Source organism: Zootoca vivipara, chromosome 6 (assembly GCF_965207765.1).
Source record: "Zootoca vivipara chromosome 6, rZooViv2.hap1.1, whole genome shotgun sequence".
Lineage (NCBI taxonomy): Eukaryota > Metazoa > Chordata > Lepidosauria > Squamata > Lacertidae > Zootoca > Zootoca vivipara.
Window position 1 is genome coordinate 23,707,329 of NC_142589.1, and position 26,567 is coordinate 23,733,895.

Here is a 26,567-nt window from a genome sequence, read left to right on the forward strand (position 1 = left end):
GCTCACCAGTCTAAGAGAGGAACAAATGGGTTATAAAGGTATGCCTCACCCTTATCCCCTGCTCTTCAATTTCTGGTCACCACTCACACTGCCATCCTTGTACACAGTGTGAGATAAGCCAGTTACCTTTAAAGGGCCAAGTAGGAACCTTTTGGCCCCTTCTTAAATTTTCCTGGGGGAAAGCAGTGATACAAATGAGCCCTAAGTTTGCTTTCCACCTTCCCATCCACCCATTTGTGCTTTATTCAAACTTCTGCTGTTGTCTAAATCCACAATTTTCCTCTTATGTTGTGAAACATGCCTTCTCTTTTGCTGCCCCATCCCCCACTTTCATGGAAAACCAGGGTGGAGAGAAGTCACTACAAATCCTCCACTGTGGGCTGTGCTGATTTCCGGGATTGTGATGCAGCACAGCAAATCCTTCAATGAGGTCTACATGACGACAGCCTTACATTTTTATGTATATAGGATGATATATGACAAGCTACCCACCACTGGTCGACCAGATGAACTGCAGATTCATTGCTTTAGCCCCAGGAAAGGAACATGAAGTTGAGACATGTTGACTACTCCCAGCCAAAAAAATAATGAAGCAATATCAAAAGCAGCCAAGGGAATTTGCTGTCGAGCCAACTCTAATGGAAGCGAAATCAGCTCAGACAATACATTTTGGGGGGATTTGAAATAGTTTTGGAACTGTAATTGCTTCAGCGCCAGCCAGGCATGGTGGCTGGATGGGTGTCATTGCGCTTGACGATGTGACTTCAAAAGTATCCTCCACTGAATGTTAACATGCTAGCTTTGTCCTCTTCTTCAGTGGACAGTGCTGTGATGCTTTCCTGCAGAGATGATTGACAAAATTGCTGTGGCAAACAGAATCCCTTCTGTTAGGCCTGATCTGGGGGAAATCTCGCAGAATGGTTTAACAGGCACCCTGGAGGGCCAGTTCTTCTTCACCTCCCTTCCAGACCGATATATATTCAATTTCATACACTGAAAAAGGAACACAGAGAGGAACTTGTTCCAATTCCAGGGATGAACTAGTTCTGAGCCAAAATGTCCTTTTTAAAAAGTGAACCATCATAAGATTTCAAATTTATTCTTTTAGATTCTGCAGAACTAGCGTATATAAATAAGTCTCTTTAATTGACCCAGGATTTTTAAAAGTTGATTTTTTTCAGTAGAATAATAGAACTGTAGAGTTAGAAGGAACGCCAAGGGACATCTAGTCCAACCCCCTGCAATGCAGGAATAATATGCATTGAATGAACACAAAAGAAATCTATACATTGCAAAAATGTAAACAAACCCCCTTCTTTTGCCAGAAGTCAAATGAGTATTCTTGTTCATATTCCATCTTCTTCAATCATGTTTGTTTACTATCTATTTTTGTCATTCCTTCAACAGGGATCATATAGATCATATCATTGCGGTCAACTAAAGGGGGCAGGACACACACGGACATAATTCTAACAAAGGAGAAAGACTCTGGAGGTCAAGCTTGGTACCGCTGCAGCTGAGATGATGTTCTCCATCCTGGATGCATTAATATGTAATAAATAGCCACCAACTGGCTGCCTGGTTTCTCTCCCCCCCTTCAATATTGATACATCATGGGTTATTTTATCGACAGTTGCTATTCTCCATTCTTTCTTGAACAATAAATCTAGTTCTACACCTTGCAAATAAGGTTGTGAAACCTGCCTTCTCTTTTGCTCCCCCGTCCCCCACCTTCATGCAAATCCAAGATGGAGAGAAGTCACTACAAATCCTCCAATGCAATTCTGGGCTGCATCAATAGGAGCATAGCATCTCTAGATCAAGGGAAGTAATAGTACCACTGTATTCCGCTCTGGTCAGACCTCACCTGAAGTATTGTGTCCAGTTCTGGGCACCACATTTCAAGAAGGATACTGACAAGCTGGAACGTGTCCAGAGGAGGGCAACCAAAATGGTCAAAGGCCTGGAAACGATGCCTTATGAGGAACGGCTTAGGGAGCTGGGTATGTTTAGCCTGGAGAATAGAAGGTTAAGGGGTGATATGATAGCCATGTTCAAATATATAAAAGGATGTCATATAGAAGAGGGAGAAAGATTGTTTTCTGCTGCTCCAGAGAAGCGGACACGGAGCAATGGATTCAAGCTACAAGAAAAAAGATTCCACCTAAACATTAGGAAGAACTTCCTGACAGTAAGAGCTGTTCAGCAGTGGAATTTGCTGCCAAGAAGTGTGGTGGAGTCTCCTTCTTTGGAGGTCTTTAAGCGGAGACTTGACAGCCATCTGTCAGGAATGCTTTGATGGTGTTTCCTGCTTGGCAGGGGGTTGGACTGGATGGCCCTTGAGGTCTCTTCCAACTCTATAATTCTATGATTCTATGAAATCTCACCAGGTTTGGGCTATGGGGATTCTTGCTGCAGCTAGGAGCATCCTTAAGAGGCCTTTTGTCTTGATATCTTTATTTGTTCTCTCAAAAAGAGAGTAGAGACAACCATGGGGGGGGGGTTAAAATCTATTTCCTCTTGAATTTTCTCTGAGATCTCCCCATGTACTACCTTGCAAAAGATCAGTACCTGTGAACAGGACCAACGCCTATGGTAATATGTTCCCTTAAGAACTTAAGAAGAACCAGTGAAGACCACCCAACCAAATTGCAAAGGCAGGGCACCTGTAGAAGAATTTTGCAATAATTCAACGTCCAGGGAGCACTTGGCTCCCTCTGGTTCCCCATCCTCCCTGGTTCTGGTAGGGGGGGAAGAATCTGTGTCCCAGTTTTATAAAGGGCCCATTGCAGGTTGAGAAGCACTTTCAGAATGCAGCAATTCTTCAGCAGAAGTGGCTGGCAGCGAGGTAGCAGGGCAAGGTGAAAGTGTTCATCTGTCACAGACACTAGACCCTGACAGCTCCCTGCTAGTGGCTGTCTCAGGCTTTGAAGAGTCAACTTATACATTAGTTATGAGAAGACACATCTGTCTCTATCCATTATTCATGACCCACATTTCCATTCTGGATGCCACCAAGCATTTAAACACTCATGTTGGCAGCACAAATAGCCGCGCCGGCCCTCCCCAAACAGCTTGTCTCTTCTTGGCTCAGCTGTAGTAGAGGAGTGTTGGTGGTGGCTTGGCCAGAAGGTGGAGAGAACAGATGAGCTCCACCATACGCCACACATTTTTTAGCAATCTTCCCATCAGGGTGATTATGCCTCCAGCCATGATTTTGAGAGATATGCGTCGCTGAGACAGCAAGCATCATTCTTGGTGAACAGGTGGAGACTGGCAGGGAGTCGCTTACCAAAGGATGCTGGAAAATGCGTTCATTGGTGATGTTGGGATGGAAGTCTAGATTTATATCGCAATGGAAAGACTACGAGGAGAGAGACTTTGCACCAACAGAACACTGTTGGGGCCTCAGACCGAGGGCCCTGCAGGCTTCTCCACCTGGCTCTCAGGACTGTATCCAGACCACACATCCTCTTCCCAGGCCCTACCCCTTACTGACCCTGCGCCTCACCCATGAGTCCCTTTGCCTGACTGGAGGGTGCGTGTGTGTGTATAAATCTCTGATTTGTGTGTGGCTAGAGTGTAGCCTATATAGAGTCACATCTGTTGGGTTGGGGCTAAGGTCCAGCTGGGGCTGGGGCTTTGATGTAGGCCTAAACTTCTGTAGGTGCTGCACAGCCTGACCAGACTGAGGTCTACTCTGCTGCTACATCCCTGGGGCTCCCTGCAGCTGAAAGGAGGGAGTCTGTCACTTGTCTGGTATTGTATCCTTGTGTAAATGAGGGGTTGTTGTTTTCCTGGTATCCTGGTGTTCTTGTTTCTATCCTTGTGCAAAGGAAGGGTTCTGTATACCCTCCAACATTTCTCCGATGAAAATAGGGGCATCCCATCCCAGAATGATAGTTTTTACTATTTATACCCCACATATTTTACTGAGCTGCCCCAGCCACTCTGGGCGGTTTCCAACATATATAAAATAATAATAATAGGACTTCCGCTCGTGCTCGTGGGAGTTATGGCTGACCCGTACCATCGCTCCCGACTCCCATGAGGAATTTTGGCGGCTGCCAGGGGAGTAAGGCAGTCCCCTGACCCCCCCGGGGGTGACGGGGGGGGGCCGCTGGCCCGCGGGTGCCCCTTAACCCACCCCGACTCCTGAAGGGGTGGGGGGGACTGGGCTAAGCACTCATGGGAGCCGGCACTCCTGGAGGCCGCCCATGCGAGCACGAACGCCATGAGTAAGAAGAATAATTAGATTTAAAACCATGGACATGCTTCAAAGGAAAGGGAGGAAGATACTGCCAGGACTTTATCAGCTTCTGAGTGAGAAGAGCCGAGAGAGTATTTTATCAAGAGAAAAGAATGACTGGGGCGGAACGAAAAGGGAAGTGAACTTTCTACTTTTATATTTTAAGACGTACATATAACTTTTCTGGACGGACTGCCTGACTATTTCAGACAAATGAGAAATGGAAATGAACTGTGTGGAATTGGATCTTATTTAAATAGAGGATTATCATCTGGTATGATTTTAGAAAATGTTTTTTTTTAACTGGAAACCCTCCCTCCCCGGAACGTTTATCAGTATTGCCTGAATGCCGCTGACGAGTGGGATTTACGAGCTGTGGCGTCTTTGGAATCTGAGAGCTAATTGTGGTTTAATCAGAGTCTCGGACTGCAGGGTTCAGCAGAAAGGTGAGGAAAGCTATAAATCAATTACGGCCCCTCGCTAAAAAGCTGTTCTCTCGCTAAGTTCATAATCAGTTTGGAAGAAGAAGGTATATCCCGAGGCACTCAAGATGGCGCTGAGTTGTGGCGTATGTGAAAATTGATGGATAGTAGCAGCCAAACGGGAGTCTCGGAGTGCGGGGACCAGCTGAAGGACGAGGAAGGCTGTAAGTCAATCATAAGAGGTTATACATAATGTGAAACAGCTGTTCCACGCCAAAAGCTGGACTCGTGCAAAATCTATAAGAAGTTTGGAAGAAGAGTGCATAGAATCCGAGATTCCTAAAATGGCGCTGGTTTGTGTCGGACTGTTGATGTGGCAAGAAAGGCATACTGGACTAAGAGAGATTTATGGGGAGGTTGGACTGGATAAAAAATCCACACAGGAAAAATGGACAGTGTTAAATCTTGTTTGATGCTTATCTCAGAAGCTGCGACGAAAGATAAAAGAGAGAGGAAAACATCTAGAAGGATTATTGAAAAGATTGGGACTATGATGGATAACAGCAAGATTTTGACAATAGGATTAGGATGGCAATGTTAACAGCTGCTTAAAATCCCAGGACTTTGGAGCATGGGGAGTCGAAAAAAAATTGTTTTAAGGATTTGGCATAATATTTGGCTTAATTGATATGTATATGTATAATTGGATATAATTGAAATAATTGAATTATTTTTTTTTAATTGGAAAATTTAATAAAAAAGTATTTATAAAAATAAAATAAAATAATAATAATAATATAATAATAATTTATTATTTATACCCCGCCCATCTGGACGGGTTCCCCCAGCCACTCTGGGCGGCTTCCAACAAAACACCAAAATACGGAAATCCATCAAACATTAAAAGCTTCCCTAAACATAATAAAACCTTAAACATTTTTTTTTAAAAAAACCTTCCTTATACAGGGTTGCCTTCAGACAGTTTAGGGGTCAGATAATTCCACACTCTCCAACATTTCTCCAATGAAAATAGGGACATCTTAAGGGAAAGCAGAACATTCGGGCTTCAAATCAGAAACTGGGATGGCTTCTCTAAATCAGGGATGTCCCTGGAAAATAGGGACACTTGGAGGGTCTGGATTCTGTATCCTTGTGAATGTGAAGCCTGCTGCTTGATAAATTTCAGACTTTCTTTACTGCTTCTGTTCTGAGTCTGCTTCAGAGATCCCTGACAAAGAAACATTTGGCCTTTGGCAAAACGCCTACATCCCTCTGAGGTTTTCCACAGGGAATTCTGTCCCTTCGGCTGAAATGGGTCCCCTAACATTGCCTTATATTGCTAGGGGGTTGTTGCTGTTCAGGAAATACACCACCATGGTTGTACAGCTGCAATCTAATGTTTCCAGGGTTTAGAGTCTGTCTGGCTCAGGGGTAGCCCTATCAAATGATTTGTTTAGTCATTTAGTCGTGTCCGACTCTTCGTGACCCCATGGACCATAGCACGCCAGGCACTCCTGTCTTCTATCAAATGATATCAGACTCCAAGTCCCATCATCCCTGAGCATTAGCCACACTGGCTGGAGCTGTTGGGAGTGTGAATCCAACAACCAGGTCACTATCTCTGGTCCAACTTTTGCAAGAGGAGCATTGTTGCTAGAAAGAACATTAGCAGAGCCTGTTGGATCAGGCCAATAGCCCATCTAGGCCACCATCCTGTTTTCACAGTGGCCGACTAGAAGACCTGGAGAGAAGGCCACAAGCAGGACCCAAGCAGAAGAGCAACTCTGTACTCCTGCGCCTTCAAGTGTTTCTGGAAAGTGCAGACAGTGGGAGCCTGTCATATCTCGGCAAGAATGCTGTTCCACAGGACAGGGACAGCCGTACTAAAAGCCCTGCTCTGAGTTACTGGTGGAGTGGGCTGCTGAGATCTTTGGAAGTTGCATGTGAAACTCTCCAACAGATTGCATAATCTATCAAGTGTATAAAGGATAAGAAACTTGCCCACATCAAGGAGTTCTATAGCCTGTGTTCTTGCTCCCTGGAATCTTCCTCAGGGACTAGATCAGGGTCATGATAACAGCACTCTTTCCACCAACTTAGACACAGAGTCTTTTGAATTTAACTGCGTTGCAAGATCAGAGTGCCAAACCACTTCCGAAACGGAAACTAGATTCTTCCAAGGGACAGAGTTGATGAAATTTATATCCCTGTTAAATTTAGTGAACTAGCATTAAACTGCTGCTCATTTAAGAATGGAAAATGGCAAGTGTGCTATTAAAATTCTGTGCCTTGAGCTGTCCCGGGAGTTTGACACATTTTGTTCAACCATGCAGAGGCAAACTCTCCAGCTCCTGGAGTAGTCTTAATTCCTCCTCCCACCCATTGAAAATGAACTTTGAAGAAATCCTGTATTTCTTGCAATATGATGCTAATATTCATAACTGATGAGTATTCCTCTTCTGCGAGGGCTTGAAGCTCAATGGGAAGCCAATCAGGAATCACTAGAACTTGTGGATAACCAATGAAGCCAAGTGTTGGTAGATTCTGGATGGGTAAAGAGAAGTCGTTCTTCATGCAGCATGTAGTTAAACTATGGAAATCACTCCATTGGTCCCTGGTGAGGAAGCACTTTTGTGCTCAGTTCCTCCTCCTAGGTTTCCCATTGGGGCATCTGGCTGGCCAGTGTGAGAACAGAATGCTGGATTAGATGGGCCACCGGCCTGATCTATCAGGGTCCTTCTTATGTTCTTAAAGATGCAGTGATGATGATGATGATGATGATATAATAGCCTGAAAGCTGAAAAGTGGGAGACAGACCAAAGACACATATTTAATCATATTAAGCCTGTACACACAGAATCACCCATGTAAGGCTGCTCCAAGGATTATAAAGAGATACATGCGATGCTCTGGACCCTTGAAAGAAAGTATGTGGTTGTTGCAGTTTTTAATGCCTTGAGGTTAAAAACAACAACAACATTGGGAATGCTCATTAAAGTACAGCGTTGAAAATAGACGGTTTGAAGCCGGGCAGGTATTACATGAGAAAAAAAGCTGCAATATTTTAAGATTCCTTCCTGTAAATATCACTTTCCCCAACATTGCACTATGGCAGAAACTGGGATACCGTTAAATGGGTGTTCTCTTAATACAGTGCAGTTTATTACAAAGGATTAAGCCTTGTGCATATGATTAATAGTATATTGTACTTAAATAAGTAAATGTTATCTTGTTCAGGACAGCACTCCAATCTCTGTTGCTCTCCATTCTGCGCAGTACATCATAGCTAATTACTGTAATAACAATAATCATGAAAAGCTCATTTGGCCTTAATGTGGGCATGTAATCCTGCTCTGAATGCATAGCAATTAATAAAACTCAACTGTTTCTGCTTGAGTGTACTTGGCGTTCTAGCTTGGGGAGGGGCTGCCCATCAAGGAGGCTACCTGTTGGACCTCTGCAGGAGTCACTGCTCTTGCCTTGCCTCTGAGGGCAGGCTACTCTTGTTTCTCTACAAAAGTACAGCAAATAACCCTCCTGCTCCCATGGACGCTGGCTACTGTCTGTCTGCATGACTGTATGCTCTGGATCCATCTCCCTCTGATCAGAATATCTGCTGTTCCAAGGTGGATTGATCTTATATTTAAGAAAAAGAAATTTATTAAGCTTGTATAGTTCATTCGGTAGAGCATCAGACTCTTAGTCTCAAGGGTCATGGGTTTGAGCCCCCATGCTGGGCAAAAGATTACTGCATAGCAGATGGTTGGAGTAGATGACCCATGTGCTCCCTTCCAGCTCTACAGCTCTATGAAAATACAGATACATTAATAAAAATAGCACAGTGCCATTCAAAGCCCTTCCCTTTAAAAAAAATCATTTCCCAAAGGCCTATTGGAATAATGCACTCTTCACTTTCCGGCAGAAGGACAACAAAGAGGAAGCTTTTCTAGGGAGGGAGTTCCAAATTCTGGGAGCAGCCACTGAGAAGGCCCTGTGAGTGTGGGTGGGACTGATAGAAGGCCCAGGCAGGCTCATCTGGGAGAATATGGTCTTTCAGATAGTCTGGATCTAAGCCCACATTTACTTTGTACCCATAGAGACTTTTAACTAGGAAGCTTCTGGGACAGGAATAAATAATGCAGAAAAAGGGGCTGGCTTCTTTTGTATGTGTGATCACGATGTGTTAATACATCAACTCCCTTCTGAACTGAAGAATATCAAGTTTCCACAGCCCCAAACTTCACCTTTGAGGTTTTGCATTGCTTTTATTTCAGAGAGTGCCAAAAAAACAAAACCACCAATTATTCCTGCTAGTGAGCCGGCTTGTGATTTCATACTTAATTAATTGTGTCTGTCCATTTCCTTTGAAAAGTTAATTTAAAGCAAGGGAGGGGAAGAGAAAGAGAGAGGGAGAGGGAGAGGGAGAGGGAGAGAGAAAGCCCCTGGTTATTTTCTATATTTGAACACAGCATTTTCATTTCAATTAAAACACGGATGCAGCAATTAGCTCTCAATTCAGGTCCCCTGTGATGAAACACTGCATAAGGTCATGCAATATAAACTCACGGAGATGCTGTTTCTCTTCTCAGAATCAGCACCTGGAAGTGGACAGCAATGGACTTGGAAAAGAGCAACGTATTACCTCTGCGTTGGCTACAGACATTGACTATTGTCTGGTGTTTTTTAGGTTCTGCCATCCCATATTTTTTCCTCTGAATTTGTTGCACAAGTGACTTGGGCCAGTGGATCTGTACAGAGTTATGTCTGTTCCTCAAACTCTGGAGGGCTTCTGCCAGTCAGTGTAGACAATACTGAGATGGATTGGCCTGGGCTCATCTCCAACATCTCCATAAAAAAAAAGTCATAGAATTGTAGAGTTGGAAGGGACCTAAAGGGTCATGTATTTTAACCCCCTGAAATCTCAGGGATCATGACTTCAAAAGGCCTCAGCTTGAGACTTTAGAGAGTGACTGTTAGAATGTCTCCCTGCTCATTTAACTTATATGCAAAATTCATCATGCGAATGGCTGGATTGGATAAATCCCAAAACGGAATTAGGATTGCCGGAAGAAATATCAACAACCTCAGATATACTGATGACACAACCTTGATGGCAGAAAGTGAGGAGGAATTAAAGAACCTTTTAATGAGGGTGAAAGAGGAGAGCGCAAAATATGGTCCGAAGCTGAACATCAAAAAAACTAAGATCATGGCCACTGATCCCATCACTTCCTGGCAAATAGAAGGGGAAGAAATTGAGGCAGTGAGAGATTTTACTTTCTTAGGCTCCATGATCACTGCAGATGGTGACAGCAGTCATGAAATTAAAAGATGCCTGCTTCTTTGACAAACCTAGACAGCATCTTAAAAAGCAGAGACATTACCTTGCCGACAAAGGTCCATATAACTATGATTTTCCCAGTAGTGATGTATGGAAGTGAGAGCTGGACCACAAAGAAGGCTGACTGCCGAAGAATTGATGCTTTTGAATTATGGTGCTGGAGGAGACTCTTGAGAGTCCCATGGACTGCAAGAAGATCAAACTTATCCATTCTTAAGAAAATCAGCCCTGAGTGTTCACTGGAAGGACAGATTGTGAAGCTGAGACTCCAATACTTTTGCTAACTCATGAGAAGAGAAGACTCCCTGGAAAAGACCCTGATGTTGGGAAAGATTGAGGACACAAGGGGAAGGGGACGACAGAGGATGAGATGGTTGGACAGTGTTCTTGAAGCTGCCAACATGAGTCTGACCAAACTGCGGGAGGCAGTGCAAGACAGGAGTGCTGGCGTGCTCTGGTCCATGGGGTCACGAAGAGTCGGACACGACTAAACGACTAAACAACAACAACTGTCAGAATACACAACACTAGACACAATACAACATCATCATATTTTCCTCTATGTAGAGCAGTAACTCACGAAGAGACTCAACAGAGAGCCTTCTCTGCAGGAGGATGTTTGTGCCAAGTCTTTTTATTGGAAGATATTTCATCATCCAATTGCATCTGACATGTTGACATGGCAAAATTATCTACACCCAGCAGAGGCTGCTTGAAAGCAGGAGAATCCAGACTGACGTGGAAATGTGGCAAACCAGACTTAAGATTGGGAAAACATGACATTGAAAGACACTGGAAACGGATTTGTCCATCCGTAATGCACACACACTGTTTGGAGTTAAGAAGGACATGTGAGCTCTATCTAGCAGCGTTTATGTACACTGAGCTAACGACACTGTTTCCTAGCTTGCCTTGGGTAGTTTTCTGACAGGAGGTGTTCTGGGAAAGGTCTAACCTTCAAACTAGCACTGCGTGCGGATGAGACATCCCCGGGACATTCTGGTGTTGGCTTTTCCCTCCCTGGGTGGCTTGTAGAAGAGAGTGAATGGGAAAGGAGAAACACGTTTCCAATTACCACCATGTCCTTTTCGGCACCTTTCCTGTCGTCACAGCATGTTTTAAATCAGACCTACCGGGAGGAAAGGGGGAGGGTAATGAAATGTGAATGTTCAAATGAAAGTGAGAAAGAAGTCAGAAGCGACAGCCCACAGCCTATGGAAGAAGTCGGCTATTTAAATTGTTTCCTCTGACTTCAGATGACTCCATCGCAGCCACGGTAGAACGGAACTTAGATATCTTCCTCCTCCTTGCCACAGAGAGCAAGTTTATATAACAACAACAACAACAACAACAACAACAACAACAACAACAACAACAACAATTTATTATTTGTACCCCATCTGGCTGGGTTTCCGCAGCCACTCTGGGCGGCTTCCAACAAAGATTAAAATATGTTAAAACAAAGATTAAAATATGTTAAAATGTCACACATAAAACTTAAAACTTCCAACAAAGATTAAAATATGTTAAAATGTCACACATAAAAAACTTCCCTAAACAGGGCTGCCTTCAGATGTCCTCTAAAAGTCTGGTAGTTGTTTTTCTTTTTGACATCTGGTGGGAGGGCATTCCATAGGGCGGGTGCCACTACTGAGAAGGCCCTCTGCCTTGTTCCCTGTAGCTTTGCTTCTCGCAGTGAGGGAACCGCCAGAAGGCCCTCGGCGCTGGACCTCAGTGTCGGGGCAGAACGATGGGGGTGGAGACTTGGGAGACCAGGATTGACCTAGATGACCTTGGGCCAGTCATTGTCCCTTAGCTTAGCCTGCCCCACAGGGTTATCATGTGGATATAATGGGAAGGGGGAAGACCCATGTCAACTCAATGAGCACCTTGCTACCTGAACCTTGCAGGCCCACCCAGCCCCAATGTGGTTTGGATCTGAATTGGGTTGGGTTGTACATAGGGTGATCCAGAACAAACTGGGACCTCATCATGATCACCGCATTGGGCCCCAAATTCAGTTGGATGTGCCCAAGTTCTTACCATCAAGAATTTTCTCCTAATGTTCCACCAAAACCTACCATCCTGGAACTTAAGGCTGTTGCATCTGGTCTTGCGTCTCTGGGAGCAGCAGAGAGCACTCTATCCTAATGAGTGTTGGCTCATGTTCAGTCATTCAGGTTGCAAGGGGCTGGTTGAAGTGACGGTGGGAGCTATATGCTGGCAGCCAGCCAACGATAGTGGCAAAAGGCTCTCCAGTGATGCTAAAGGATAAGGCAAATATGGCTTGTCCTCCACAAGAAGGAAACCATGATTTTCTTCTGCAAAATACTGAAGGGCATGTACCCTTTTTTCCCCGAGGATCTCAAGGTGATTCTATTTGGGGTGATCCTTACTTTGCCACTGCAATTCTCAAAGACAAAATTTACTGCTGGTCTTGGTGGGAAGGCTACATGTTAGGTTTGTCTCCTCCTATAGTCTAGAGTGGATGTGGGGAACTTGTGGCCTTCCAGATATTGTGGACTACGGCTCCCATCATCCTTCACCACTTAACATGCTGGGTGAGGTTGATGGGAGCTGGAGCCTAGCCAGTGGCAGAGCTTCATGCTCCGGCACCAGGGGGCGGAGAGCACGTGGAGGTGGGGCTGGTGCATGTCCCAGGGGTGCTGCGTGCTGCCCACAGGGGCATGGTGTGCATCCTGGGGGCGTGGCATGCCGCCTGCGGGGGCGTGGTGCGCAGCGTGGGTGGGTGGGGGTGCAGCCGCGATGGCACTGGAATTGTGCTGCCGGAGGCGGTGCGTTCCCCCCGCACTCCTCTTCCTCCGCCAGTGAGCCTAGCAACATCTTGCAAGGATGTTTTCCCAACCCCTGAGGCACTGCTGATTTTGTGTTCCCAACTAGACCCCTTACAGAAAAAGCAAACAGCCCAAACAAACTACATTGCTGGATCTATATGTTTAGCACATTACGGCGAAAGAATGCCAACATCCCCCCACAGTACATGCCCATTCATGTGTAGATTTTAATTCGACGCAGCCATCTCTAAAGGACATAATTGTCAATTCTAGCATCCTGAGTTGAGATATTTAAATTAGGCTGGAGAAATTATATTCCATATTGAACGCTTCTGAGCTCTTTGCTTCATTAACCACGTTGCCAGCAAAGGCCTGGCAATTGGAAAGCAAACGTCTGTGTCTTTCATTACTGAGACTCAGTTCAGACATTACGTGGTCTGCCCAGATGCCCAACATGCCACTGCTGTAAAAGTTCTCACTCCCAAATTTTGTGATGACGAGGAGGATGCCTGGGGAGAGACACCCCACACACCTTCTCATTGCAAACAGACTCCCTAAAACTTGGTGTCTGGGGAAAATACGATTCCGATGGGGAGGAAGTCACTCATCATCTTTCCTGTCTAAAGCGACAGGCCGGCCGGCAATATGAGACCAAGCCACGATATGATAGCCGTCTTCAAATATCAGAAGGGGTATCATACGGAAGATGGAGAAAGCTTGCTTTAAGAGCATAGGGCCTAAACCAATGGATTGATTAAAAATGCAAGAAAGGAGATTCCAGCTAAACATTAGGAAGAACCTTCTGATGGTATGAGCTGTTTGACAGTGGAATGGATTCCCTTGGAAGGGGACAGACTCTCTTTCACTGGAGGTTTTTAAAGAGGTCAGGTAGCCATCTGTCAGGGATTCTTCGGCTATGATTCCGGCATTGCAGGTGAGGATTTACAGCATGAGACTCTTAATCTCAGTGTTGTGGGTTCCAGCCTCAAGTTGGGTAAAATTTCTGGGCTAGATGACCCTTGTGCTCCCTTCCAATTCTGTGAATCTTGGACAGGATGACCCTCGGAGACCCTTCCCCCTCACAATTTGATGTTTTTACAAGCCTGGCTGAGATCTGCACTCCTAATTTACCCCAGCCATATATATACATATTTAAAAGGGAGGCTGCTGCTGTTTTAGCTGAGCATCAGTAGTGCTGATGCTCAGCTACCTTTTCAATAGAATCATTTGCCCAGAAAGTAAGAGAAACATACTTTTAATTACCTCTCTTATTCCTCCAGCTTGTAACTGTCAATGTTACGCATCACGTCTCTTTGCATTAGGGGGCTAATTTGGAGTGGCGTCTTTAACATGCAGACAGAGCAAGGGTTGTTAGTTTGTTCACTCCTCAGCTGAGGGCGCTCAGATGTTTTGGGTGCCCTGATAGCGCCATCCTCAATGAGGCAAGCTATTTGTGAGATCACTTTGCAGCCTCTTATTGAAGGAGTGGAAAGCTTTAAAATAAGACTAAGGATAACTTAAACCCATAAGTCAGGGCTTCTGAAAGTAATGTTAGCAGAAGCCTACTTTTCCCTGTGTTACAATTAAAAGTGGGGATAAAGGATCCTTTCCACTCTTCTGAAATTTGCTGTTTATAGGAATATGTATTCCATCTCTCCTGAAATCAAGTTGCAGTTTAGGACACCTAAGATTGGTTATTTTTTCTGGGGTTACTCAACGGTAACTCAAGGGTTACTCAAGGGTTTCTCAAGGGTACCAGCACATTTCTTTCAAATGTTAAAAGTGGACCACGTACTGTAACAACTTCATGGTGAATATCGGCACCTTCCCACCCCACCCACCCTAAAAAATGGACTGCCTAAAATATTTCCACAATTGGACCATTTGCCAGTTGCCTCTGTGATGGACAAATCCTGGGTCAGCCTCCTGGTGACCCAGCATCCAGTGAGAGCTGTTTAAAATGTCATCCAACTGGGAGGGGGTGGCAAGTCAGAATTAGAACTTTACATTGAAATCAGCAGACCTCAAAAAAGCACCTAGATAGGAACCTGGGGAGAGAGGGATCTGCCATGACAGCAGCTAGGGGGTCCCTAGACAGGGCAACCCAGTTTAACACCATGAAGGCAAAGTAAAAATCCCAGAATGGTGTGGGAGACTGTTGCTGGTGTAATAATGCTAATAACCATTTTAGTATTTCCTGAGACTGGATTTAAATAAGCGTACCATACAATGTTTTAAAGAGTACCATATAATGTTTTAAAGTTCTCTGTAAAGTCTGTTTGCCTGAAACTAAGACTTGTGTCTCTCATGTGTAACATTATTTTATTTTATTGCACTTATATTCCACATTTCCTCCAAGGCACTCAAGATGACGCACATCATTTTCCTTCTCCCAGTTTTATCCTCGCAACAGCCCTGCGAAGTAGGTTAGGCTGAGAGATGCAATGACTGGTCCAAGGTCACACCAAGTGAGCTTCACAGCTGAGTAGGGACTTGAATCTTGGTCTCTCCCAGATCCAAGTTCAACACTCTAACCACTGCACCACCCCTAGCTCATCAAACAAGCCTAAAACCCTCAATGAGTGTAAATAAATACAAAGTCTAGTTTAATTCGAGAAGTCCCTGCTCATCACTCTGAACCTCTGGATTGGGGGATAATGGGATAGAGGACAACTTTCACAATACCTTGCTGCTGTTTATTCCAAGAATGGGGTCTATGAAACACTTAACTCCAGAACTCCAGATTATTCCCCTCTTTCCCCCCTCTTCCCTTCAATCCACACTAGCAGGAGTGCGGAAGGTGTTGGGCGTTCAGCCTTGATGTGAGGATACTACTAGGCTGGCACCAAAATGACCACAACCAATTGGGGATGTGGAAGGAATTGGTTTGGACTACCTGGGCTGAATTTGATGCTGAGTTTGGTAAAGTGATATGAAAATTCCTCCCTTCTCCCAATCCTAATGACAAATTTAGGAAACTTGTTGTATCCTTCTTTTTCAGGCTTTGCCAACCTGGTGCCCACCATCGCTGGTCAACAGCTCTCACCAACCCTGGTCACTGGCCATGCTGACTGTGGTTGATGGGATTTGGAGTCCAACAACATCTGAAAAGCCACAGGTTCCCCATCAATGCTCCAGCAGCTAGGAGGACATCTAGCTTGGCCAGTGCTCAGGGAAGATGGGAGTTGTAGTACAACAACATCTGGAGGGCCACTGGTTCCCACTGATGCTCTAGCAAAACCGTTTCATTTCCTGATGTACAGCATAAAGAAGCTTCAGCTTAACATTGCAGGGGATGTACCAGTATCTTTTGGCAGGATGATGTGTGTCCCCAAGTTGGACTCTCTCTGATTCTTATGCCAGTGTGATGAAGAATGCCTTGCGAGGAGAATGAGGCACTGGGAAATATCCATCTCCGAAAGCCATTCTTGGTCCGCAGAGGCCTTTCCATCCCATACTTAAGAACTTTTATGGGTCGGTGGTGACATTTCCATTTTAATTTGCTAATTATTATTGGAGGAACCGAGAAGCGGCTCTAGATTTATTAGCACTTCACAGGCTGTTGTGAGCTATTTACAGCTGCAAAGCCCAAAGGGAGGAGAGACTGCAATAGTGTTTTAACTCTTTCACAGGAACTAGGGCTTCAACATGCCACAGCAGGCTAAATCATGAGCACACTGCAGCAGGAGACTAGAGCACATTATGTCTTTGTTGTTGTTGTTTTTAAAAAATAATTTTAATTAATTTTCCAATATAAACATCCAATTAATATATAATCATAATCCAATTAAAAACAATAAACTAAAAAACAAAAACAAATTGTAGTCCAAATTATTAATTATTAATTTTTTTCGGGCTTCCCATAGTCTGGACCTCTTGAAGAATATCTCCCATGTCTCGTCCCTGCCTTCTTCTTGTTGTTCCCCTATTTTCCACATTCCGATTTTAACACTTTAAAGTTCTCGGTCCCTGGCTATGCGATTCTCAATCATGTCCAAAATCATTTATCCTTACATCCATCGAGTACAGCTTTATTTGTAAAGATGTATTTTTTCCAACTGTCTGTTTGCCAGCACAGCTTTTCCTGACTTCATTCCAATCTTCCGATCCAGGCTATTATCCAAGTCTTCATTTAGAATTTAATGACGCAGCATCTCCCATGTTGTTAACTTGTTAAGTTACTCCCATCTGGGCTGTTGACCAAGTCTGCCTTTTGATGTAAGGCATACTGTTTGCATATTGCAATGTAAATAAACTATATTCCACAGATATGAATCATTTGACGATCAATTGGCTTTCGGAGACCACACATTCCCCCCTCCTGTGCCCTAAGAGGGGGGGCTGCTAGACATCCATTTAGCCTTCTCTCACGCACTTAATGAAGAAATTCTGCAAACAGATGCACTATATGTTATCCCAAATTATTGTCTCAAATCACTACAAAGTCAGCCAACAAGTATCTCCCACTTCCTTCGAAACAGGGAGGAACTCGCATTTTTCTGTGCTGCGTCATTAACGAGCACCATCTTGTTTCTTCTTTTCTTTATCAAGTCTCTCAAACCAAGAAAAGCTGTGCAATTGAATATTTAATTATAAATAGAAGTCCATCTGTACTCCTCAAAATAAATTAGGTTTCTTAATGAGGCTTGGCATCAAAAACCAATTGTAAGTACAGTCATACCTCGGTTTAAATACACCTTGTTTTGAGTATTTTCAGTTTAAGTACTCTGCGGACCTGTCTGGAACGGATTAATCCACTTTCCATTACTTTCAATGGGAAAGTTCGCTTCAGGTTAAGTACGCTTCGGGTTAAGTACGGACTTCCGGAACCAATTACACTCATACCTCGGGGTAAGAACACTTCAGGTTGAGTACTCTGCGGACCCGTCTGGAACAGATTAATCCACTTTCCATTACTTTCGATGGGAAAGTTCACTTCAGGTTAAGTACACTTCAGTTTAAGTACTCCATAGACCGTCTGGAACGGATTAATCCACTTTCCATTACTTTCAATGGGAAAGTTCGCTTCAGGTTAAGTACAGACTTCCGGAACCAATTGTGTTTGTAAACCGAGGTACTACTGTATTGTGAAGAAAAAAGAACGTACCAATACCTCCGTAGTCCAAACATCATGATGAGAATCTCTTTGAAGTCCGAGCTTTGAAGTCCGAGCCAGGGACTGTGCAATTCTGCAGGTTTTTTTCTCAGTCTTCTTCAGTTCAGGCTATGTCTGTTTATTGTCCAAATCTAATTATTTTATCATACAGATATTTCCAGCTATGAGAGTGGCTTTGGAGAGTGCCAGCCGTTTCGTGCTCTAGGACTCAGTGTCCTGCCTCATGCACCTTGATGCAAGCTGACAATCTCGGACAATCTACGGGTCTATGAGACAGTCCTCCCCCACCCTGGGGAGTCTGCCAGGGCTAATTACCCCCATATCAACCCTGAATTACTGGCATGGCTGAGGTCTGATCGTATGGAAGTCAGCCATTTCCCACCGCTGGAAACAGGAAGCTAGATCTAGGGATGGTCCCGGATTTACAGAAGCCGTCCTGGTCTGTCTGTCTGTCTGTCTGTCTGTCTGTCTGTCTGTCTGTCTGTCTTTCTTTCTTTCTTTCTTTCTTTCTTTCTTTCTTTCTTTCTTTCTTAAAAGTTTATTTAGGTTTCCAGATTTAAAAAACAAAACAAGACATAAAGAAAACAAATATGGCAATGTCCATAAGTCCCCTTTGACTTCCGAGAATTTGAAACACATGAAAGAAAGAGGACATTAATTTCAAAAAAGGGAAATGTTGAATGCATATTTTTCAAGCTTTGTGTATACAGTAGATCTCTACATTACTAGAATTTTTAAAAGGCACTTGTAATAACATGAATAAGGTTTGAAATTTGATTGTTAAGAATTTAAGATGTTATAGATGTGCATGAACAAGCACAAAACATTGGAGCCAAGAGGGGGAGTGGAGGGAAGTCAAGGGATTTTTGAAATCCCAGGGTATGGTGATGTTATGATTTATATATACAGAATTATGGTTTGAATTTTTGTTTGTGATGTTTTTGTTATCAGTAAATTAATAAATTGTATTTATTTTATTTTATTTTAAAGGTCCCCTTTGACTTCCCTCCTCCCCTTTCGTGGGTCTTTATGTTAACTTTTCCTCCTGCATCTTCTCTGTTAATCCAATTCTATTAAGACTTCAGCAAAACCATAGCCCACCTTTTAACCACAAGCGTCATTCCAATCCTACTAATAATTTTAATTGTTTGCAATCATTTTTTTTAAAAAAATTATATATTTTCCCCATTCCTTATTGAAATTTTGATCTTCCTGATTCCTAGTTCTTCTGGTCAGTTTTGCCGTTTCTGCATCGTCCACCAGTTTAATTTGCCATTCTTCCTTGGTAGGGACTGTGCCTTCTTTCCATCTCTGGGCTAATGAACCCACCCCAGTTTCTGATTTAATCCCTGGAATGTCCCACTTTTCCTTAGGATGTCCCTATTTTCATTGGAGAAATGTTGGAGGGTATGAACCTGTGGAACTCAGTGCCACCATTTTGGATGGCTTTAAAAAAGGGTTAGGGAAATGCTTGAAGAGCAGGCTTGTCAGTGGCTGCTTCCAGTATCTGAGGCGGCATCCCAGTTATTGGGGATCACTCATGTGAGGAAAGTGCTGTTTGCAAGCTTCCCAGGAGCACCTGCTTGGCCACTGCGAGAGCCAAGGCAAGATGGACTTTTAGCCTGACCCAGCTGCAGAGCTCTTCTTGCATTCTTATGTTTAAATAAAACCCTTTACTGAAATTGCAGCTCCTTCAGAATGTAGTTTTAATTGCATCCCATATGGTCTGCTCAGAGTTACTGTCAGCCGTTGGGCAACCAGCATTTATGCTAAATTCAGTATCATGGTTTATTGAGTCAGAAATTGCCCCAAGGAGGAAAAAAAAGAATATTTGTTGATAGTAAGAGCTTTGCATACAGCTGATCGATAGTGTCACCTGATTAAGGAAATATTACTCCATAAACAAAATGTTTTAAGCAGCAAATTATTCAAATAAATGTGTTTAGGAATATATATATTTTTTTAAAAAAACAGTTTTGAAGTGAAAAATGTTTGGGGTTGTATCCAACTGACTGAAATCCCAAGAAAATTTACCTAGAAGTAAGCCCCATTAAAATGGGACCCAGGTGGCGCTGTGGTTAAACCACTGAGCCTAGGGCTTGCTGATCAGAAGGTCGGCGGTTCGAATCCCTGTGACGGGGTGAGCTCCCGTTGTTCGGTCCCTGCTCCTGCCAACCTAGCAGTTCGAAAGCACGTCAAAATGCAAGTAGATAAATAGGAACCGCTACAGCAGGAAGGTAAACGGCGTTTCCATGTGCTGCTCTGGTTTGCCAGAAGCGGCTTTGTCATGCTGGCCACATGACCTGGAAGCTGTACGCCGGCTCCATCGGCCAATAATGCGAGATGAGCGCGCAACCCCAGAGTCGGTCACGACTGGACCTAATGGTCAGGGGTCCCTTTACCTTTACCTTTAAGCCCCATTAAAATAATGGGACTTAATTAAAATTGATTCCTGGCAGAAGATCTCCTGGTGGTACCAAGAATTCGACCATTCCACCAGGATTTCCCGTGTTTTGATGCCTTTAATGTGGAATTTGTGGCCGTTAGAGATACCGTATGCTCCAGAAACCTTATTTTCATGTGCGTGCATATGACTTCTCTATTTACCCAAGCTTTTTCTAAGGAATGGCTGGTGGGAGGAACACAGAGTGAAGAAATGCCATGATGCATCTTCAGCAATAAAAGATGTTCCTCCTGTATTGGTCTCTACAGCCACAGCAGGTGCTGTAACCTTCCAACAGTTTTGACTTCACACCCCAAAGGTAAACATTCTGAAGCAGCAAAGATCTCACAAGCCTCCCTCCCGGATCTCAGATGTTCCAGCTGCTAATTGATTCTATCCAATCTATCCAATGCAACGAAGTCATTTTAAAGACGTTAGTCTGACTGTGTCAACAGGACCTCATCTCCTGAACCACTCAGGACCAGTATGCATTCAGGGCATCTCCTATCACTCCTCCCCCATGGCTGTTCTAGCAGAGGCTGGTGACATTTGGAGTCTAACAGCATGTAGAAGGCCAAAAAGGTTCCCTTCTCCTTCACTAGAGGCTTATAGGCTTGGTTCCTGTGACTGGCAGGCAGTAATAACTCTTTTGGATTGTCCAGGGATGGTAAGTAAACATTGGGAGTCTGGTCTGACGTACAGAGCAGTCACCTTCTGCTTGCTACCCAGGAGAAACACATCTCATGGGCCCAGATTTGGGCCTTGACAGATCTCTGCCGCCCAATTAGCTCCCTCTCATTCCACACTGTACTCCACATGGGTGCAGGGGAGCTGCTGGCAGGGATTAGCAACATGACAAGTTGCATTCTCAACTATCAGCTGCTGTGCTTGTTGCATTAATGCGGCACATTGATATCACAAGCAAATATCCCAGAAAAAGCATTATGTGGCATTAGCAAAATGTTCCATTAGATTCATGCCAGGGGACAGCTGCTGAGAAACGCCACCATTTCGTTTCAGAGGTATCTGCTCCCTTTAAGCTGAAATAACTGGAATAATTTGCTTGGAAGGAGGAAGGAGATTGCCATCGCTCACATCATGCTGACAAAGCCATTACGGAACCAGTGCTGGGGTGAGATCACACGCAACCCCTTTCAACTTCCGTTTTGCTTAGATTGAAAAGAAATTCCTGTTTTTGCTCATCATTATTCTTTGATACCCCGCTGAACATTTTAACCACATTTTCAATGGCACTATCTCCAGGGCACAACCAGCCTCCCCCCCCTCCCCGAGTCTCTAAACCACAAATGCCACCATCTTGGATTGCGTGGGTCTATAAACAAATAATATGTATAGGGACATGGGTCACCAAGATGTGAGCATTCCAAGTAGCGGTAGAATCATAGAATTGAAGAGTTGGAAGTCACCCTAAGGATCATTCTAGTCCAATCCCCTGCAATGTAGGAATGCGCAACTGTATAGAGATCGAACCTGTGACTTTGATGTTATCAGCACCATGCTCCAACCAACTGAGCTATCCAGATGAGAGGATTTCCATGGTTCTTTTCCTTTAGTGTTCTTGTGGTTCACTCTGGCTTAAATATCCTCCAGGAGTCGTAATCACATGGGAAACCTTCACTCAGACAGCAGATTCTCCGTGGGGGTTGCAGGGACATCAATAGGGACACTCTCCATGTGGGGCTGCCCTTGAGCCTGGTTTGGAAGCTTGAGCTGCTGCAGTTCAGAGTGTTTTGGTACCTTCTTCTGGGGGAGAGGGACCACAGGAGAGGACTGTAATCTTCCAAACCTGCTTGTGAGCTTCCTGGAGGCATATAATTGGCCATTGTGAAAGCAAGAATATTAGATTAGATGGGTCTTCAGTGTGAACCATTGTGGCACTTACTAAGTTTTGATACAGACCTCTGTCAACATGGTCCCAGTTGGGGTTGCTGTGACTTTGTCTGCAGCTACCATCCTGGCGCTGTGGGTTAAACCACAGAGCCTAGGGCTTGCTGATCAGAAGGCCAGCGGTTCAAATCCCTGCGACAGGATGAGCTCCTGTTGCTCAGTCCCAGCTCCTGCCACCCTAGCAGTTCGAAAGCATGTCAAAGGGCAAGTAGATAAATAGGTACCACTCCAAGCGGGAAGGTAAACAGCATTTCCATGTGCTGCTCTGGTTCGCCAGAAATGGCTTTGTCATGCTGGCCACATGACCTGGAAGCTGTACGCCGGCTCCCTCGGCCAATAAAGCGAGATGAGTGCCACAACTCCAGAGTCGGTCACGACTGGACCTAATGGTCAAGGGTCCCTTTACCTTTACCATCCTGCAAATCAATTTGTCCATTTAGGATGCAAAGGTTGAAGTATTATTCTGCCTCTTAACAGCCATATTGTGGTTGTTTCATTTTCTAACCTGGCTGCTTTATTCTCTTGTTGAATTGGGCCGTTTCTATATTTATGCTGCTCTTTGGGCCCTCAAGATCCCTGGAATGATTGACAATATAAAAAAAAATAACATTAAAAAAGAAAATCTGACATGAGGCATTCATGGACAGAGAATATACATGAAGAAGCAGAGCCTAGCTCAACCAGAGCATTATCTGACCATACTCTATCACTTCTTGAAACCTCATAGGAAACATTTAATAAGATAAAATTCAAAGATTCAGATGGCCAATTAAGATTTCATTACACTTCCTTTATCCAACTTTAAATATAACCCTATCATACTAAATTTGCAATAATGACCCCAAGTTGAGTATTAGCTGACAGTTACTCACTTCTATTACATTTGTTGGAGCTTTTTTGCCCAATCTGCAGCTGATGGATGGATAGCTCACCCACTTCTCACCTGATCAATAAGCTGCCTGACAGCCTTGGCAGAGAGATGAAATATTTATTTCTTTGTGGTGCGTTTGGATAAAGGTAGCACCTCATTCCCAGGGCTTGAGGGAATCTATCGCAAATGTGAAGTTAGAGAGTTGAGGAGCTCAGCTGTACCCCGTTTTGCAACATTTGTCCTAGAAAGCTTTGTAGGAGACACAAGAAACAGTGGTCTGCATCGATTTGCCCTGGCATCTGTTTCTTGACAGTGATTTCTAGCGATGGCGGAGAAATTTGTTTGACATGCATTTTCAAGCGAATTAATCTAATTCACTAGCCTTATATATATTGGAGCACACCTATCTGTTTGGACTGGACGCACCTCCAATTTTGTGAGGTACATTAGATAGGAAGAGAGTGACTGGCCCATGATTACCCAGGGAGCTTAATGGCTGAGTTTATTTGAACCTGAAACTCACTGTGGTTTAAGACCAAGTGTCTGTCCACTACAGCACACCCCAACTGGCTCTGGGCCTGATTCAGCAGGAGAGGGGGAGGGAGGGAGGGAGAGAGAGAGAGATCGAGATATCAACAAGCAAGCAAGCAAGCAAGCAAGCAAACAAACAAACAAACCCCACACTCCCTATGAATTAAATGCCCCTGAATAACATTGGTAACTGTACTGTACTGAGGAAGCAAACCATATTTCCAGTGAAAGGATGCATGCCTGCCTCGGCTTACAAGATGAATCACATCTCCACAATGGTGTTCCTGTCAGTTTGGATTCCAGCCTCTGTCTCTGAGTCCATCTGAATTTGTTTGGATTTCTGACTTTGCTGAAGTAGGCTTGCTGAGGTAGATTTCTTTTTTCTGTGCTTTGGGCTTTTTATCTCGGAGTTACATAACGCCAGACTGAGTGAGTGATCATTATCTGAGCTACAGCATCTGCCAGCTATCAGACTGCTCTGTTTTCCAAAACTGTATTTGACGAGCGACTGGGGAGAAGTTAGGCTGGATACATACAAGAACAGCAATGGATTGATGACCTGGCCAGCCTAACTAAGCCTGCGGATGCTGGAGGACAGCGACGATTGCATCAGAGCTCTGCCAACCTGTTGTGTTAGGTGAGACCCCAGGCTTGCCTTGCCATAAATTTATGCAGAATTTCTCCAGCCTAAACTCCCAGGGCAGCAGACAATGAAATCCTTGCAACAATGTAAACATGTTGGAGCAATAGGGACACTTACCCTGCACAAAATTTGCAGATATCATGGAGGAGACCTCATTGAGTGCTTACATTCCACTGATGGCAAGCTTACAGTTGTTGTTCAGAGCTTTGAGACCAGAATCCCAGACTGGCTTATCTAGATGGATACTTGTCCAAGTTAGGGATGGGTGGCCAATTTCAGAATCTTCTCTCCCTCCACCCCAATCTTTAGTTCAGTTATTCCCATATCAGCCCGCATACTTTTTAAAAAAAAGTCCTCATGAAAATTCACCAATGTTTTTGTGTGAATTTCTCACAAATGAAACATTTTTGTATGCATTTTGCCAAATAAACACCTCTCTGCAGTGCTTCTCCCAGTCAGGGTGTGTGTGTCTTTGCCATGCCCCAATTCCTCCTCAGAGAAGACCTGAGATGGTTTGTCTCAGTCATCCCCAAACTGTGGCCCTCCAGATGTTTTGGCCTACAACTCCCATGATCCCTAGCTAACAGGACCAGTGGTCAGGGAAGATGGGAATTGTGGTCCAAAACATCTGGAGGGCCAAAGTTTGGGGATGCCTGATTTCTCCCATGGGAGGAGCAGGGGGCAACCATGGGAAGGGGGGGCAACTTGGGGAAGAGGCCAGTCTTTATTAGCTGGCTCCTCCCCAAACTTCTTACTTTGCATTTTGCAGCTCCCCTCCCTCCCTCTGCTAATTGCCTGTTTGGGTGCTGAGTAGGATTTATTTATTTTTTGCCTGCTCCATACTGCTGGGAGTTATTTTTTGGAGCGGCTTCATCAGCTTTGAGTCTGGGCAGGAAATAGAATTTGAAGATCTGGTGGGGGTATGCATCTGAGACATGCTTTGGTTTAAAAGGATTATTGGGTTACCCAATGCTGGCTCAGCTCTAGGGTGCCCTTTAGGCAAGGCATGCACGGCTGGGGTTACAGTATACTTGTCCAGTTCACAAAAACCAAAGGTTCTCATAGCAAGGAGGAATAATTCCTTCCAAGCCATTGCTGTAGGGCCACAGGAAGAGCCTGTAGTTGTGCCCAGGAGTGGAGAGGGAGCTGATCCTTTCTACCTTAGGGAGCTTCCCTGTTCAGACTATATTTTGTTTTGGTTATCTAGGTAGTACTATTGTTTGCAGATCCTCCAGAGTTTTTTATATTTTGAATTAATATAACCTTTTCTCCAAGATTTGCTTCTTGAATCTTCTGTATGGGTCTGCTGGCAAAGCAATTACCCCTACTCTATGTATTTGCAAGCAGATTTTATGCAAGTATATGCATTTCTGTACACCTTCCTTGGCTGGAGAAATGCATTGCAAAATCTGGAGAAATGCTAATCTCTGTGTTTTGGTTCCCAGCTTGCTTTAGAAAGTGTGAGTTAGAGAAATTTCCCTTTCAACGCAAACTGAATGGAATTTCTACCCCATCTCTAGCCCAAGCCCAAGGCAATGAACATGAGATGGGGAAGGGGTTGTCAAGTGTTCTCTCACCTAGGAAAAGAACAAATTATTTACAATTGGATCAGGCCAAACACCCATCTAGTCTAGCATCCTGTCCTCCTAGTGTCTAACCAGATGCCTGTGGGAAGCCTTGCTGGGAAGCCTGTAGCATTGGGCAGCAATCCCGTTGAAATCGGCAGGGCTTACTTCTGCAATAATTTTGAACTTCTCAGTACGCCTGCACAGCTTCAGGCTGCAAATCCCTTTTAACTCAGTAGGACTTGCAGCAAGATAACCATTTGTAGGGTTGGGCACTAAGTCCCATTGAGCACTGTAGATGTACTTTTTAAAAAGCAACAAGCAAGAAAAAGATGTTTTAAGAGGGTGCATCTAAGATTATTGGGGTGGGAGTTATCACCTGGTGACTGTTCTCTGACCTTGCCAAGTTGAATGACTGGGGTGGGTCTGCTCTTTTCTGGTTTGCCTCAAGCAGCAAAATGTCTTGGATGGACCCTGATCTCATTACATCTCTTCCCACAGCTGCGAGCCCACAGAAAAGGGCGCGTTGCTGTCAACAAGAGGCTTCGAATACAAAAAAAAAAAAAATGCAAGAACCACTGCCTCATCATAGCAAACAATGGCAGGAGATGAGGCGGAATGGCTCTGTGAGTCAAATGCTGAAATTGCAAGAGAGAATGAAAGGGCCTCAGAAAGTTTAGAAT